Source organism: Camelus bactrianus, unplaced genomic scaffold (genome assembly GCF_048773025.1).
Source record: "Camelus bactrianus isolate YW-2024 breed Bactrian camel unplaced genomic scaffold, ASM4877302v1 HiC_scaffold_30, whole genome shotgun sequence".
Taxonomy (NCBI): Eukaryota; Metazoa; Chordata; class Mammalia; order Artiodactyla; family Camelidae; genus Camelus; species Camelus bactrianus.
The window spans coordinates 315228-332219 of NW_027413945.1; positions in this window are offsets into that span (position 1 = coordinate 315228).

Below are 16992 nucleotides of genomic sequence, written 5' to 3' on the forward strand. Positions count from 1 at the left end.
CCGGTTTGAAGTTCCTGCAGTTTTCACTGTAAAACCGAGTTGGAGCTAGTCCCTACCCATATATATATATTTAGTGGAGTTTGCAACTGGAAAGAAACTTTGTGTTCCCAACAAGCTAGGTGAAGGACGGCTTTCACAAACACTTATCTCTCAGAACTGAGCATGTGGAGAGACGTTCGTTCATCTAGCACAACGGGAACGGGTTGCAGGGGAAACATTTACTCTGGTTTCTCAGTCTGTTTCCTAGGGCCGGTTTGAAGTTCCTGCAGTTTTCACTGTAAAACCGAGTTGGAGCTAGTACCTCCCCATATATATGTATGGAGTGGTGTTTGCAACTGAAAAGAAACTTTGTGTTCCCAACAAGCTAGGTGAAGGACGGGTTTCACACACACTTATCTCTCAGAAATGAGCATGTGAAGAGACGTTCATTCATCTAGCACAACGGGAACGGGTTGCAGGGGAAACATTTACTCTGGTTTCTCAGTCTGTTTCCTAGTGCCGTTTTGAAGTTCCTGCAGTTTTCAATGTAAAACCGGGTTGGAGCTAGTACCTCCCCATGTATATGTATGGAGTGGAGTTTGCAACTGAAAAGAAACTTTGTGTTCCCAACAAGCTAGGTGAAGGAAGGCTTTCACACACACTTATCTGTCAGAACTGAGCATTTGGAGAGACGTTCGTTCATCTAGCACATAGGGAACGGGTTGCAGGGGAAACATTTACTCTGGTTTCTCAGTCTGTTTCCTAGTGCCGGTTTGAAGTTCCTGCAGTTTTCACTGTAAAACCGAGTTGGAGCTAGTACCTACCCATATATATGTATGGAGTGGAGTTTGCAACTGAAAAGAAACTTGGTGTTCCCAACAAGCTAGGTGAAGGACGGCTTTCACACACACTTATCTCTCAGAACTGAGCATTTGGAGAGACGTTCGTTCATCTAGCACAAAGGGAACAGGTTGCAGGAGAAACTTTTATTCTGGTTCCTCAGTCTGTTTCTTAGTGCCGGTTTGAAGTTCCTGCAGTTTTCCCTGTAAAACCGAGTTGGAGCTAGTACCTCCCCATATAAATGTATGGATTGGAGTTTGCAACTGAAAAGAAACTTTGTGTTCCCAACAAGCTAGGTGAAGGATGGCTTTCACACACACTTATCTCTCAGAACTGAGCATGTGGAGAGACGTACGTTCATCTAGCACAAAGGGAACGGGTTGCAGGAGAAACTTTTACTCTGGTTTCTCTGTCTGTTTCCTAGTGCCGCTTTGAAGTTCCCGCAGTTTTCACTGTAAAACCGAGTTGGAGCTTGTACTTCCCCATATATATGTATGGAGTGGAGTATGCAACTGAAAAGAAACTTTGTGTTCCCAACAAGCTAGGTGAAAGACGGCTTTCACACACACTTATCTCTCAGAACTGAGCATTTGGAGAGACGTTCGTTCATCTAGCACAAATGGAACGGGTTGCAGGAGAAACTTTTACTGTGGTTTCTCTGTCTGTTTCCTAGTGCCGGTTTGAAGTTCCTGCAGTTTTCACTGTAAAACCGAGTTGGAGCTAGTACCTCCCCATATATATGTATGGAGTGGAGTTTGCATCTGAAAAGAAACTTTGTGTTCCCAACAAGCTAGGTGAAGGACGGCTTTCACAAACACTTATCTCTCACAACTGAGCATGTGGAGAGACGTTCGTTCATCTAGCACAAAGGGAACGGGTTGGAGGACAAACTTTTACTCTGGTTTCTCAGTCTGTTTCCTAGTGCCGGTTTGAAGTTCCTGCAGTTTTCACTGTAAAACCGGGTTGGAGCTAGAACCTACCCATATATATATATGGAGTGGAGTTTGCAACTGAAAAGAAACTTTGTGTTCCCAACAAGCTAGGTGAAGAACGGGTTTCACACACACTTATCTCTCAGAACTGAGCATGTGGAGAGACGTTCGTTCATCTAGCACAAAAGGAACGGGTTGCAGGGGAAACATTTACTCTGGTTTCTCAGTCTGTTTCCTAGTGCCGGTTTGAAGTTCCTGCAGTTTTCACTGTAAAACCGAGTTGGAGCTAGTCCCTCCCCATATATATGAATGGAGTGGAGTTTGCAACTGAAAAGAAACTTTGTGTTCCCAACAAGCTACGTGAAGGACGGGTTTCACACACACTTATCTCTCAGAACTGAGCATGTGGAGAGACGTTCGTTCATCTAGCACAAAGGGAACGGGTTGCAGGAGAAACATTTACTCTGGTTTCTCAGTCTGTTTCCTAGTGCCGGTTTGAAGTTCCTGCAGTTTTCACTGTAAAACCGAGTTGGAGCTAGTACCTCCCCATATATATGTATGGAGTGGAGTTTGCAACTGAAAAGAATCTTTGTGTTCCCAATAAGCTAGGTGAAGGACGGGTTTCACACACACTTATCTCTCAGAACTGAGCATGTGGAGAGACATTCGTTCGTCTAGCACATGGGAACGGGTTGCAGGAGAAACTTTTATTCTGGTTTCTCAGTCTGTTTCGTAGTGCCGGTTTGAAGTTCCTGCAGTTTTCACTGTAAAACAGAGTTGGAGCTAGTACCTCCCCATATATATGTATGGAGTGGAGTTTGCAACTGAAAAGAAACTTAGTGTTCCCAACAAGCAAGGTGAAGGACGGGTTTCACACACACTTATCTCTCAGAACTGAGCATGTGGAGAGACGTTCGTTCATATAGCACAAAGGGAACGGGTTGCAGGATAAACTTTTACTCTGGTTTCTCAGTCTGTTTCCTAGTGCCGGTTTGAATTTCCTGCAGTTTTCCCTGTAAAACCGAGTTGGAGCTATTACCTCCCCATATAAATGTATCGAGTGGAGTTTGCAACTGAAAAGAAACTTTGTGTTCCCAACAAGCTATGTGAAGGACGGCTTTCACACACACTTATCTCTCAGAAATGAGCATGTGGAGAGACGTTCGTTCATCTAGCACAAAGGGAACGGGTTGCAAGAGAAACTTTTACTCTGGTTTCTCAGTCTGTTTCCTAGTGCCGGTTTGAAGTTCCTGCAGTTTTCACTGTAAAACCGAGTTGGAGCTATTCCCTACCCATATATATATATTTAGTGGAGTTTGCAACTGGAAAGAAACTTTGTGTTCCCAACAAGCTAGGTGAAGGACGGCTTTCACAAACACTTATCTCTCAGAACTTAGCATGTGGAGAGACGTTCGTTCATCTAGCACAACGGGAACGGTTTGCAGGGGAAACATTTACTCTGGTTTCTCAGTCTGTTTCCTAGGGCCGGTTTGAAGTTCCTGCAGTTTTCACTGTAAAACCGAGTTGGAGCTAGTACCTCCCCATATATATGTATGGAGTGGAGTTTGCAACTGAAAAGAAACTTTGTGTTCCCAACAAGCTAGGTGAAGGACGGGTTTCACACACACTTATCTCTCAGAAATGAGCATGTGGAGAGACGTTCGTTCATCTAGCACAACGGGAACGGGTTGCAGGGGAAACATTTACTCTGGTTTCTCAGTCTGTTTCCTAGTGCCGTTTTGAAGTTCCTGCAGTTTTCACTGTAAACCGGGTTGGAGCTAGTACCTCCCCATGTATATGTATGGAGTGGAGTTTGCAACTGAAAAGAAACTTTGTGTTCCCAACAAGCTAGGTGAAGGAAGGTTTTCACACACACTTATCTGTCAGAACTGAGCATGTGGAGAGACGTTCGTTCATCTAGCACATAAACGGGTTGCAGGGGAAACATTTACTCTGGTTTCTCAGTCTGTTTCCTAGTGCCGGTTTGAAGTTCCTGCAGTTTTCACTGTAAAACCGAGTTGGAGCTAGTCCCTCCCCATATATATGAATGGAGTGGAGTTTGCAACTGAAAAGAAACTTTGTTTTCCCAACAAGCTAGGTGAAGGACGGCATTCACACACACTTTTCTCTCAGAACTGAGCATGTGGAGAGACGATCGTTCATCTAGCACAAAGGGAACGGGTTGAAGGAGAAACTTTTACTCTGGTTTCTCAGTCTGTTTCCTAGTGCCGGTTTGAAGTTCCTGCAGTTTTCACTGTAAAACCGAGTTGGAGCTAGTACCTACCCATATATATATATGGAGTGGAGTTTGCAACTGAAAAGAAACTTTGTGTTCCCAACAAGCTAGGTGAAGGACGGCTTTCACACACACTTATCTCTCAGAACTTAGTATGTGGAGAGACGTTCTTTCATCTAGCACAAAAGGAACGGTTTGCAGGGGAAACATTTACTCTGGTTTCTCAGTCTGTTTCCTAGTGTCGGTTTGAAGTTCCTGCAGTTTTCACTGTAAAACCGAGTTGGAGCTAGTACCTCCCCATATATATGTATGGAGTGGAGTTTGCTACTGAAAAGAAACTTTGTGTTCCCAACAAGCTAGGTGAAGGACGGCTTTCACACACACTTATCTCTCATAACTGAGCATGTGGAGAGACGTTCGTTCATCTATCACAAAGGGAACGGGTTGCAGGAGAAACTTTTACTCTGGTTACTCAGTCTGTTTCCTAGTGCCGGTTTGAAGTTCCTGCAGTTTTCACTGTAAAACCAATTTGGAGCTAGTACCTACCCATATATATATATGGAGTGGAGTTTGCAACTGAAAAGAAACTTTGTGTTCCCAACAAGCTAGGTGAAGGAAGGCTTTCACACACACTTATCACTCTGAACTGAGCATGTGGAGAGACCTTCGTTCATCTAGCACAAAGGGAACGGGTTGCAGGAAAAACTTTTACTCTGGTTTCTCAGTCTGTTTCCTAGTGCCGGTTTGAAGTTCCTGCAGTTTTCACTGTAAAACCGAGTTGGAGCTAGTACCTCCCCATATATATGTATGGAGTGGAGTTTGCAACTGAAAAGAAACTTTGTGTTCCCAACAAGCTAGGTGAAGGACGGCTTTCACACACACTTATCTCTCAGAACTGAGCATGTGGAGAGACGTTCGTTCATCTAACACAAAGGGAAAGGGTTGCAGGAGAAACTTTTACTCTGGTTTCTCAGTCTGTTTCCTAGTGCCGGTTGGAAGTTCCTGCAGTTTTCACTGTAAAAACGAGTTGGAGCTAGTCCCTACCCTTATATATATATATGGAGTGGAGTTTGCAACTGAAAAGAAACTTTGTGTTCCCAACAAGCTAGATGAAGGACGGGTTTCACACACACTTATCTCTCAGAACTGAGCATGTGGAGAGACGTTCGTTCATCTAGCACAAAGGGAACGGGTTGCAGGAGAAACATTTACTCTGTTTTCTCAGTCTGTTTCCTAGTGTCGGTTTGAAGTTCCTGCAGTTTTCACTGTAAAACCCAGTTGGAGCTAGTACCAACCCATATATATGTATGGAGAGGGGTTTGCAACTGAAAAGAAACTTTGTGTTCCCAACAAGCTAGGTGAAGGACGGGTTTCACACACACTTATCTCTCAGAACTGAGCATGTGGAGAGACTTTCGTTCATCTAGCACAAAGGGAACAGGTTGCAGGAGAAACTTTTACTCTGGTTTCTCAGTCTGTTTCCTAGTGCCGGTTTGAAGTTCCTGCAGTTTTCACTGTAAAACCGAGTTGGAGCTAGTACCTCCCCATATATACGTATGGATTGGAGTTTGCAACTGAAAAGAAACTTTGTGTTCCCAACAAGCTAGGTGAAGGACGGCTTTCACACACACTTATCTCTCAGAACTGAGCATGTGGAGAGACGTTCGTTCATCTAGCACAAAGGGAACGGGTTGCAGGAGAAACTTTTACTCTGGTTTCTCAGTCTGTTTCCTAGTGCCGGTATGAAGTTCCCGCAGTTTTCACTGTAAAACCGAGTTGGAGCTTGTACCTCCCCATATATATGTATGGATTGGAGTTTGCAACTGAAAAGAATCTTTGTGTTCCCAATAAGCTAGGTGAAGGACGGGTTTCACACACACTTATCTCTCAGAACTGAGCATGTGGAGAGACATTCGTTCGTCTAGCACATGGGAACGTGTTGCAGGAGAAACTTTTATTCTGGTTTCTCAGTCTGTTTCCTAGTGCCGGTTTGAAGTTCCTGCAGTTTTCACTGTAAAACCGAGTTGGAGCTAGTACCTCCCCATATATATGTATGGAGTGGAGTTTGCAACTGAAAAGAAACTTAGTGTTCCCAACAAGCAAGGTGAAGGACGGGTTTCACACACACTTATCTCTCAGAACTGAGCATTTGGAGAGACGTTCGTTCATCTAGCACAAAGGGAACGGGTTGCAGGAGAAAATTTTTCTCTGGTTTCTCAGTCTGTTTCCTAGTGCCGGTTTGAAGTTCCTGCAGTTTTCACTGTAAAACCGATTTGGAGCTAGTACATCCCCATATATATATATGGAGTGGAGTTTGCAACTGAAAAGAAACTATGTGTTCCCAACAAGCTACGGGAAGGACGGCTTTCACACACACTTATCTCTCAGAACTGAGCATGTGGAGAGACGTTCGTTCATCTAGCACAAAGGGAACGGGTTGCAGGAGAAACTTTTACTCTGGTTTCTCAGTCTGTTTCCTAGTGCCGGTTTGAATTTCCTGCAGTTTTCCCGGTAAAACCGAGTTGGAGCTAGTACCTCCCCATATAAATGTTTGGAGTGGAGTTTGCAACTGAAAAGAAACTTTGTGTTCCCAACAAGCTAGGTGAAGGACGGGTTTCACACACACTTTTCTCTCAGAACTGAGCATGTGGAGAGACGTTCGTTCATCTAGCACAAAGGGAACGGGTTGCAGGGGAAACATTTACTCTGGTTTCTCAGTCTGTTTCCTAGTGCCGGTTTGAATTTCCTGCAGTTATCCCTGTAAAACCGAGTTGGAGCTAGTACCTCCCCATATAATTGTATGGAGTGGAGTTTGCAACTGAAAAGAAACTTTGTGTTCCCAACAAGCTATGTGAAGTACGGCTTTCACACACACTTATCTCTCAGAACAGAGAATGTGGAGAGACGTACGTTCATCTAGCACAAAGGGAACGGGTTGCAGGAGACACTTTTACTCTGCTTTCTCAGTCTGTTTCCTAGTGCCGGTTTGAAGTTCCTGCAGTTTTCACTGTAAAACCGAGTTGGAGCTTGTACCTACCCATATATATGTATGGAGTGGAGTTTGCAACTGAAAAGAAACTTTGTGTTCCCAACAAGCTAGGTAAAAGACGGCTTTCACACTCACTTATCTCTCAGAACTGAGCATGTGGAGAGACGTTCGTTCATCTAGCACAAAGGGAACGGGTTGCAGGAGAAACTTTTACTCTGGTTTCTCAGTCTGTTTCCTAGTGCCGGTTTGAAGTTCCTGCAGTTTTCACTGTAAAACCGAGTTGGAGCTAGTACCTCCCCATATATATGTATGGATTGGAGTTTGCAACTGAAAAGAAACTTTGTGTTCCCAACAAGCTAGGTGAAGGACGGCTTTCACACACACTTATCTCTCAGAACTGAGCATGTGGAGAGACGTTCGTTCATCTAGCACAAAGGGAACGGGTTGCAGGGGAAACATTTACTCTGGTTTCTCAGTCTGTTTCCTAGTGCCGGTTTGAAGTTCCTGCAGTTTTCCCTGTAAAACCGAGTTGGAGCTAGTACCTCCCCATATATATGTATGGAGTGGAGTTTGCAACTGAAAGGAATCTTTGTGTTCCCAATAAGCTAGGTGAAGGACGGGTTTAACACACACTTATCTCTCAGAACTGAGCATGTGGAGAGACGTTCGTTCGTCTATCACAAAGGGAACGGGTTGCAGGAGAAACTTTTACTCTGGTTTCTCAGTCTGTTTCCTAGTGCCGGTTTGAATTACCTGCAGATTTCCCTGTAAAACCGAGTTGGAGCTAGTACCTCCCCATATAAATGTATGGAGTGGAGTTTGCAACTGAAAAGTAACTTTGTGTTCCCAACAAGCTAGGTGAAAGACGGCTTTCACACACACTTATCTCTCACAACTGAGCATGTGGAGAGACGTTCGTTCATCTAGCACAAAGGGAACGGGTTGCAGGAGAAACTTTTACTCTGGTTTCTCAGTCTGTTTCCTAGTGCCGGTTTGAAGTTCCTGCAGTTTTCACTGTAAAACCGTGTTGGAGCTAGTCCCTCCCCATATATATGAATGGAGTGGAGTTTGCAACTGAAAAGAAACTTTGTGTTCCCAACAAGCTAGGTGAAGGACGGCTTTCACACACACTTAACTCTCACAACAGAGCATGTGGAGAGACGTTCGTTCATCTAGCACAAAGGGAACGGGTTGCAGGGGAAACATTTACTCTGGTTTCTCAGTCTGTTTCCTAGTGCCGGTTTGAAGTTCCTGCAGTTTTCACTGTAAAACCGGGTTGGAGCTAGTACCTCCCCATATATACGTATGGAGTGGAGTTTGTAACTGAAAAGAAACTTTGTGTTCCCAACAAGCTAGGTGAAGGACGGCTTTCACACACACTTATCTCTCAGAACTGAGCATGTGGAGAGACTTTCGTTCATCTAACACAAAGGGAACGGGTTGCAGGAGAAACTTTTTCTCTGGTTTCTCAGTCTGTTTCCTAGTGCCGGTTGGAAGTTCCTGCAGTTTTCACTGTAAAAACGAGTTGGAGCTAGTCCCTACCCATATATATATATGGAGTGGAATATGCAACTGAAAAGAAACTGTGTTCCCAACAAGCAAGGTGAAGGACGGGTTTCACACACACTTATCTCTCAGAACTGAGCATGTGGAGAGACGTTCGTTCATCTAGCACAAAGGGAACGGGTTGCAGGAGAAACTTTTACTCTGGTTTCTCAGTCTGTTTCCTAGTGCCGGTTTGAAGTTCCTGCTGTTTTCACTGTAAAACCGAGTTGGAGCTAGTACCTCCCCATATATATGTATGGAGTGGAGTTTGCAACTGAAAAGAAACTTTGTGTTCCCAACAAGCTAGTTGAAGGTCGGGTTTCACACACACTTATCTCTCAGAACTGAGCATGTGGAGAGACGTTCGTTCATCTAGCACAAAGGGAACGGGTTGCAGGAAAAACTTTTACTCCGTTTTCTCAGTCTGATTCCTAGTGCCGGTTAGAAGTTCCTGCAGTTTTCACTGTAAAACCGAGTTGGAGCTAGTCCCTACACATATATATATATTTAGTGGAGTTTGCAACTGGAAAGAAACTTTGTGTTCACAACAAGCTAGGTGAAGGACGGGTTTCACACCCACTTATCCCTCAGAACTGAGCATGTGGAGAGACGTTCGTTCATCTAGCACAACGGGAACGGGTTGCAGGGGAAACATTTACTCTGGTTTCTCAGTCTGTTTCCTAGTGCCGGTTTGAAGTTCCTGCAGTTTTCACTGTAAAACCGGTTTGGAGCTAGTACCTCCCCATATATATGTATGGAGTGGAGTTTGAAACTTAAAAGAAACTTTGTGTTCCCAACAAGCTAGGTGAAGGAAGGCTTTCACACACACTTTTCTGTCAGAAATGAGCATGTGGAGAGACGTTCGTTCATCTAGCACAAGGGGAACGGGTTGCAGGGGAAACATTTACTCTGGTTTCTCAGTCTGTTTCCTAGTGCCGGTTTGAAGTTCCTGCAGTTTTCACTGTAAAACCGAGTTGGAGCTAGTACCTCCCCATATATATGTATGGATTGGAGTTTGCAACTGAAAAGAAACTTGGTGTTCCCAACAAGCTAGGTTAAGGACGGCTTTCACACACACTTATCTCTCAGAACTGAGCATTTGGAGAGACGTTCGTTCATCTAGCACAAAGGGAACAGGTTGCAGGAAAAACATTTACTCTGGTTTCTCAGTGTGTTTCCTAGTGCCGGTTTGAAGTTCCTGCAGTTTTCCCTGTAAAACTGAGTTGGAGCTAGTACCTCCCCATATAAATGTATGGAGTGGAGTTTGCTACTGAAAAGAAACTTTGTGTTCCCAACAAGCTAGGTGAAGGACGGCTTTCATACACACTTATCTCTCAGAACTGAGCATGTGGAGAGACGTTCGTTCATCTAGCACAAAGGTAACGTGTTGCAGGGGAAACATTTACTCTGGTTTCTCAGTCTGTTTCCTAGTGCCGGTTTGAATTTCCTGCAGTTTTCCCTGTAAATCTCAGTTGGAGCTATTACCTCCCCATATAAATGTATGGAGTGGAGTTTGCAACTGAAAAGAAACTTTGTGTTCCCAACAAGCTATGTGAAGGACGGCTTTCACACACACTTATCTCTCAGAACTGAGCATGTGGAGAGACGTTCGTTCATCTAGCACAAAAGAACGGGTTGCAGGGGAAACATTTACTCTGGTTTCTCAGTTTGTTTCCTAGTGCCGGTTTGAAGTTCCTGCAGTTTTCACTGTAAAACCGAGTTGGAGCTAGTCCCTCCCCATATATATGAATGGAGTGGAGTTTGCAACTGAAAAGAAACTTTGTGTTCCCAACAAGCTACGTGAAGGACGGGTTTCACACACACTTATCTCTCAGAACTGAGCATGTGGAGAGACGTTCGTTCATCTAGCACAAAGGGAACGGGTTGCAGGGGAAACATTTACTCTGGTTTCTCAGTCTGTTTCCTAGTGCCGGTTTGAAGTTCCTGCAGTTTTCACTGTAAAACAGAGTTGGAGCTAGTACCTCCCCATATATATGTATGGAGTGGAGTTTGCAACTGAAAAGAAACTTAGTGTTCCCAACAAGCAAGGTGAAGGACGGGTTTCACACACACTTATCTCTCAGAACTGAGCATGTGGAGAGACGTTCGTTCATTTAGCACAAAGGGAACGGGTTGCAGGAGAAACTTTTATTCTGGTTTCTCAGTCTGTTTCCTTGTGCCGGTTTGAAGTTCCTGCAGTTTTCACTGTAAAACCGAGTTGGAGCTAGTACCTCCCCATATATATATATGGAGTGGAGTTTGCAACTGAAAAGAAACTTGTTGTTCCCAACAAGCTACGGGAAGGACGGCTTTCACACACACTTATCTCTCAGAACTGAGCATGTGGAGAGACGTTCGTTCATCTAGCACAAAGGGAACGGGTTGCAGGAGAAACTTTTACTCTGCTTTCTCAGTCTGTTTCCTAGTGCCGGTTTGAAGTTCCTGCAGTTTTCCCTGTAAAATCGAGTTGGAGCTAGTACCTCCCCATATAAATGTATGGAGTGGAGTTTGCAACTGAAAAGAAACTTTGTGTTCCCAACAAGCTAGGTGAAGGACGGGTTTCACACACACTTATCTCTCAGAACTGAGCATGTGGAGAGACGTTCGTTCATCTAGCACAAAGGGAACGGGTTGCAGGGGAAACATTTACTCTGGTTTCTCAGTCTGTTTCCAAGTGCCGGTTTGAATTTCCTGCAGTTTTCCCTGTAAAACGGAGTTGGAGCTAGTACCTCCCCATATAATTGTATGGAGTGGAGTTTGCAACTGAAAAGAAACTTTGTGTTCCCAACAAGCTATGTGAAGGACGGCTTTCACACACACTTATCTCTCAGAACTGAGAATGTGGAGAGACGTACGTTCATCTAGCACAAAGGGAACGGGTTGCAGGAGAAACTTTTACTCTGCTTTCTCAGTCTGTTTCCTAGTGCCGGTTTGAAGTTCCTGCAGTTTTCACTGTAAAACCGAGTTGGAGCTTGTACCTCCCCATATATATGTATGGAGTGGGGTTTGCAACTGAAAAGAAACTTTGTGTTCCCAACAAGCTAGGTGAAAGACGACTTTCACACACACTTATCTCTCAGAACTGAGCATGTGGAGAGACGTTCGTTCATCTAGCACAAAGGGAACGGGTTGCAGGAGAAACTTTTACTCTGGTTTCTCAGTCCGTTTCCTAGTGCCGGTTAGAAGTTCCTGCAGTTTTCACTGTAAAACCGAGTTGGAGCTACTACCTCCCCATATATATGTATGGATTGGAGTTTGCAACTGAAAAGAAACTTTGTGTTCCCAACAAGCTAGGTCAAGGACGGCTTTCACACACACTTATCTCTCAGAACTGAGCATGTGGAGAGACGTTCGTTCATCTAGCACAAAGGGAACGGGTTGCAGGATAAACTTTTACTCTGGTTTCTCAGTCTGTTTCCTAGTGCCGGTATGAAGTTCCCGCAGTTTTCACTGTAAAACCGAGTTGGAGCTTGTACCTCCCCATATATATGTATGGAGTGGAGTTTGCTACTGAAAAGAAACTTTGTGTTCCCAACAAGCTAGGTGAAGGACGGCTTTCACACACACTTATCTGTCAGAACTGAGCATGTGGAGAGACGTTCGTTCATCTAGCACAACGGGAACGGGTTGCAGGAGAAACTTTTACTCTGGTTTCTCAGTCTGTTTCCTAGTGCCGGTTTGAAGTTCCTGCAGTTTTCACTGTAAAACCGAGTTGGAGCTAGTACCTCCCCATATATATGTATGGAGTGGAGTTTGCAACTGAAAAGAAACTTGGTGTTCCCAACAAGCTACGTGAAGGACGGCTTTCACACACACTTATCTCTCAGAACTGAGCATTTGGAGAGACGTTCGTTCATCTAGCACAAAGGGAACGGGTTGCAGGAGAAACTTTTACTGTGGATTCTCAGTCTGTTTCCTAGTGCCGGTTTGAAGTTCCTGCAGTTTTCCCTGTAAAACCGAGTTGGAGCTAGTACATCCCCATATAAATGTATGGAGTGGAGTTTGCAACTGAAAAGAATCTTTGTGTTCCCAATAAGCTAGGTGAAGGACGGGTTTCACACACACTTATCTCTCAGAACTGAGCATGTGGAGAGACATTCGTTCGTCTAGCACATGGGAACGGGTTGCAGGAGAAACTTTTATTCTGGTTTCTCAGTCTGTTTCCTAGTGCCGGTTTGAAGTTCCTGCAGTTTTCACTGTAAAACCGAGTTGGAGCTAGTACCTCCCCATATATATGTATGGAGTGGAGTTTGCAACTGAAAAGAAACTTAGTGTTCCCAACAAGCAAGGTGAAGGACGGGTTTCACACACACTTATCTCTCAGAACTGAGCATTTGGAGAGACGTTCGTTCATCTAGCACAAAGGGAACGGGTTGCAGGAGAAAATTTTTCTCTGGTTTCTCAGTCTGTTTCCTAGTGCCGGTTTGAAGTTCCTGCAGTTTTCACTGTAAAACCGATTTGGAGCTAGTACATCCCCATATATATATATGGAGTGGAGTTTGCAACTGAAAAGAAACTATGTGTTCCCAACAAGCTACGGGAAGGACGGCTTTCACACACACTTATCTCTCAGAACTGAGCATGTGGAGAGACGTTCGTTCATCTAGCACAAAGGGAATGGGTTGCAGGAGAAACTTTTACTCTGGTTTCTCAGTCTGTTTCCTAGTGCCGGTTTGAATTTCCTGCAGTTTTCCCGGTAAAACCGAGTTGGAGCTAGTACCTCCCCATATAAATGTATGGAGTGGAGTTTGCAACTGAAAAGAAACTTTGTGTTCCCAACAAGCTAGGTGAAGGACGGGTTTCACACACACTTTTCTCTCAGAACTGAGCATGTGGAGAGACGTTCGTTCATCTAGCACAAAGGGAACGGGTTGCAGGGGAAACATTTACTCTGGTTTCTCAGTCTGTTTCCTAGTGCCGATTTGAATTTCCTGCAGTTATCCCTGTAAAACCGAGTTGGAGCTAGTACCTCCCCATATAATTGTATGGAGTGGAGTTTGCAACTGAAAAGAAACTTTGTGTTCCCAACAAGCTATGTGAAGTACGGCTTTCACACACACTTATCTCTCAGAACAGAGAATGTGGAGAGACGTACGTTCATCTAGCACAAAGGGAACGGGTTGCAGGAGAAACTTTTACTCTGCTTTCTCAGTCTGTTTCCTAGTGCCGGTTTGAAGTTCCTGCAGTTTTCACTGTAAAACCGAGTTGGAGCTTGTACCTACCCATATATATGTATGGAGTGGAGTTTGCAACTGAAAAGAAACTTTGTGTTCCCAACAAGCTAGGTAAAAGACGGCTTTCACACACACTTATCTCTCAGAACTGAGCATGTGGAGAGACGTTCGTTCATCTAGCACAAAGGGAACGGGTTGCAGGAGAAACTTTTACTCTGGTTTCTCAGTCTGTTTCCTAGTGCCGGTTTGAAGTTCCTGCAGTTTTCACTGTAAAACCGAGTTGGAGCTAGTACCTCCCCATATATATGTATGGATTGGAGTTTGCAACTGAAAAGAAACTTTGTGTTCCCAACAAGCTAGGTGAAGGACGGCTTTCACACACACTTATCTCTCAGAACTGAGCATGTGGAGAGACGTTCGTTCATCTAGCACAAAGGGAACGGGTTGCAGGGGAAACATTTACTCTGGTTTCTCAGTCTGTTTCCTAGTGCCGGTTTGAAGTTCCTGCAGTTTTCCCTGTAAAACCGAGTTGGAGCTAGTACCTCCCCATATATATGTATGGAGTGGAGTTTGCAACTGAAAGGAATCTTTGTGTTCCCAATAAGCTAGGTGAAGGACGGGTTTAACACACACTTATCTCTCAGAACTGAGCATGTGGAGAGACGTTCGTTCGTCTAGCACAAAGGGAACGGGTTGCAGGAGAAACTTTTTCTCTGGTTTCTCAGTCTGTTTCCTAGTGCCGGTTTGAATTACCTGCAGATTTCCCTGTAAAACCGAGTTGGAGCTAGTACCTCCCCATATAAATGTATGGAGTGGAGTTTGCAACTGAAAAGTAACTTTGTGTTCCCAACAAGCTAGGTGAAGGACGGCTTTCACACACACTTATCTCTCACAACTGAGCATGTGGAGAGACGTTCGTTCATCTAGCACAAAGGGAACGGGTTGCAGGAGAAACTTTTACTCTGGTTTCTCAGTCTGTTTCCTAGTGCCGGTTTGAAGTTCCTGCAGTTTTCACTGTAAAACCGTGTTGGAGCTAGTCCCTCCCCATATATATGAATGGAGTGGAGTTTGCAACTGAAAAGAAACTTTGTGTTCCCAACAAGCTAGGTGAAGGACGGCTTTCACACACACTTAACTCTCACAACAGAGCATGTGGAGAGACGTTCGTTCATCTAGCACAAAGGGAACGGGTTGCAGGGGAAACATTTACTCTGGTTTCTCAGTCTGTTTCCTAGTGCCGGTTTGAAGTTCCTGCAGTTTTCACTGTAAAACCGGGTTGGAGCTAGTACCTCCCCATATATACGTATGGAGTGGAGTTTGTAACTGAAAAGAAACTTTGTGTTCCCAACAAGCTAGGTGAAGGACGGCTTTCACACACACTTATCTCTCAGAACTGAGCATGTGGAGAGACTTTCGTTCATCTAACACAAAGGGAACGGGTTGCAGGAGAAACTTTTTCTCTGGTTTCTCAGTCTGTTTCCTAGTGCCGGTTGGAAGTTCCTGCAGTTTTCACTGTAAAAACGAGTTGGAGCTAGTCCCTACCCATATATATATATGGAGTGGAGTATGCAACTGAAAAGAAACTGTGTTCCCAACAAGCAAGGTGAAGGACGGGTTTCACACACACTTATCTCTCAGAACTGAGCATGTGGAGAGACGTTCGTTCATCTAGCACAAAGGGAACGGGTTGCAGGAGAAACTTTTACTCTGGTTTCTCAGTCTGTTTCCTAGTGCCGGTTTGAAGTTCCTGCTGTTTTCACTGTAAAACCGAGTTGGAGCTAGTACCTCCCCATATATATGTATGGAGTGGAGTTTGCAACTGAAAAGAAACTTTGTGTTCCCAACAAGCTAGTTGAAGGTCGGGTTTCACACACACTTATCTCTCAGAACTGAGCATGTGGAGAGACGTTCGTTCATCTAGCACAAAGGGAACGGGTTGCAGGAAAAACTTTTACTCCGTTTTCTCAGTCTGATTCCTAGTGCCGGTTAGAAGTTCCTGCAGTTTTCACTGTAAAACCGAGTTGGAGCTAGTCCCTACACATATATATATATTTAGTGGAGTTTGCAACTGGAAAGAAACTTTGTGTTCACAACAAGCTAGGTGAAGGACGGGTTTCACACCCACTTATCCCTCAGAACTGAGCATGTGGAGAGACGTTCGTTCATCTAGCACAACGGGAACGGGTTGCAGGGGAAACATTTACTCTGGTTTCTCAGTCTGTTTCCTAGTGCCGGTTTGAAGTTCCTGCAGTTTTCACTGTAAAACCGGTTTGGAGCTAGTACCTCCCCATATATATGTATGGAGTGGAGTTTGAAACTTAAAAGAAACTTTGTGTTCCCAACAAGCTAGGTGAAGGAAGGCTTTCACACACACTTTTCTGTCAGAACTGAGCATGTGGAGAGACGTTCGTTCATCTAGCACAAGGGGAACGGGTTGCAGGGGAAACATTTACTCTGGTTTCTCAGTCTGTTTCCTAGTGCCGGTTTGAAGTTCCTGCAGTTTTCACTGTAAAACCGAGTTGGAGCTAGTACCTCCCCATATATATGTATGGATTGGAGTTTGCAACTGAAAAGAAACTTGGTGTTCCCAACAAGCTAGGTTAAGGACGGTTTTCACACACACTTATCTCTCAGAACTGAGCATTTGGAGAGACGTTCGTTCATCTAGCACAAAGGGAACAGGTTGCAGGAAAAACATTTACTCTGGTTTCTCAGTGTGTTTCCTAGTGCCGGTTTGAAGTTCCTGCAGTTTTCCCTGTAAAACCGAGTTGGAGCTAGTACCTCCCCATATAAATGTATGGAGTGGAGTTTGCTACTGAAAAGAAACTTTGTGTTCCCAACAAGCTAGGTGAAGGACGGCTTTCATACACACTTATCTCTCAGAACTGAGCATGTGGAGAGACGTTCGTTCATCTAGCACAAAGGTAACGTGTTGCAGGGGAAACATTTACTCTGGTTTCTCAGTCTGTTTCCTAGTGCCGGTTTGAATTTCCTGCAGTTTTCCCTGTAAATCTCAGTTGGAGCTAGTACCTCCCCATATAAATGTATGGAGTGGAGTTTGCAACTGAAAAGAAACTTTGTGTTCCCAACAAGCTATGTGAAGGACGGCTTTCACACACACTTATCTCTCAGAACTGAGCATGTGGAGAGACGTTCGTTCATCTAGCACAAAAGGAACGGGTTGCAGGGGAAACATTTACTCTGGTTTCTCAGTTTGTTTCCTAGTGCCGGTTTGAAGTTCCTGCAGTTTTCACTGTAAAACCGAGTTGGAGCTAGTCCCTCCCCATATATATGAAT